The 1,457-nt window shown below is 35.6% G+C and overlaps 1 protein-coding gene across 1 annotated transcript in view; it reads left to right on the top strand.

Annotated features, from left to right (window-relative positions):
• The window catches only part of LOC106875432 (coiled-coil domain-containing protein 81), a 69,096-nt gene that overhangs the window by 45,314 nt on the left and 22,325 nt on the right, over nt 1-1,457 (top strand). The window lies entirely within an intron of this gene.

Below are 1,457 nucleotides of genomic sequence, written 5' to 3' on the forward strand. Positions count from 1 at the left end.
ATATATATATATATATATATATATATATATATATATATTCTTTTCTTTTATTTGTTTCAGTCATTTGACTGCAGTCTTTTAGTTGCAAAAATCGACCCCAGGACTTATTCTTTGTATGTCTGGTACTTATTCTCTTGGTCTCTCTTGTTGAACCGCTAATTTACGGAGACATAAACGCACCAACATCGGTTGTCAAGTGATGGTACGGGGTGGGTGACACAGACACAAAGACACACACATATGAATATATATATATGACAGGCTTCTTTCAGTTTCTGTCTACCAAATCTACTCACAAGGATTTCGTCAGCCTGAGGCTATTGTAGGACACACTTACCCAAGGTATCATGCAGTGGGACTGAACCCAGAACCATGTGGTTGGGAAGCAAAATTCCTACCACACAGTCACGCCTGCACCATCCATATAGCTACATCTATATATTATTAAAAATGAACTTCAATGTTACACTGCCAAACTGGGGCATATTGGGAAAATACTATAAATTAAGGTTCCCCTGAAATGTGAATACAAACGGAACCAAATATACATACATACATACATACATATATACATACATTCATACATACATATATATATATATATATATATATATATATATATATATATATATGTATGTATGAATGTATATATATATATATATATATGTATGTATGTATTTGTGTGTCTGTGTTTGTCCCCTACCATCGCTTGACATCAATGTTGGTCCGTTTACGTCTTCGTAACTTAGAGGTTCAGTGAAAGAGATCGATAGAATAAGTACTAGGCTTACAAAGAATAAGTTCTGGGGTCGATTTGTTTGACTAAAGTCGGTGCTCCAGCGTGGCCGAAGTCAAATGACTGAAACAAGTAAAAGAAAGAATATGTATATATCTACATGTGTATGTGTCTTTGTGTCTGTGTTTGTCCCCAACCACAGCTTAACAACCGGTGTTGGTGTGTTTACGTCACCTTAACTTAGCAGTTCGGCAAAAGAACCCAATAGAATAAACCAAGCTTAAAAAATGTCCTAGGGTTGATTTGATTAAAAACCCTTCAATGTGGTGCCTAAGCATGGCCACAGTCAAACGACTGAAACATGTAAAAGATAATATATATATTCTTTACTTTTACTCTTTTACTTGTTTGAGCCAGTTGATTGCATCCATGCTGGGGCAGTGCCTTGAAGTGTTATAGTCGAACAAATCAACCTCAGGACTTATTTTTTTATAGCCTAGTACTTATTCTATCAATATCTTTTTGCTGAATCACCGAGTTATGAGGATGTAAACACACCAACACTGGTTGTGAAGCAGTGATTGTCGGGGGACAATAAAGTGCTTTATTGGTGTGAAACCAATGGTCTCTCTGACAGTCTTCTAAATATACTACTGCTCTAATGTTTTAGAGTGTGCTTCTCTCTCGGATATATGAACTACTGACTGATATAAATATATAT

This window comes from Octopus bimaculoides, chromosome 15, assembly GCF_001194135.2.
Source record: "Octopus bimaculoides isolate UCB-OBI-ISO-001 chromosome 15, ASM119413v2, whole genome shotgun sequence".
NCBI lineage: Eukaryota > Metazoa > Mollusca > Cephalopoda > Octopoda > Octopodidae > Octopus > Octopus bimaculoides.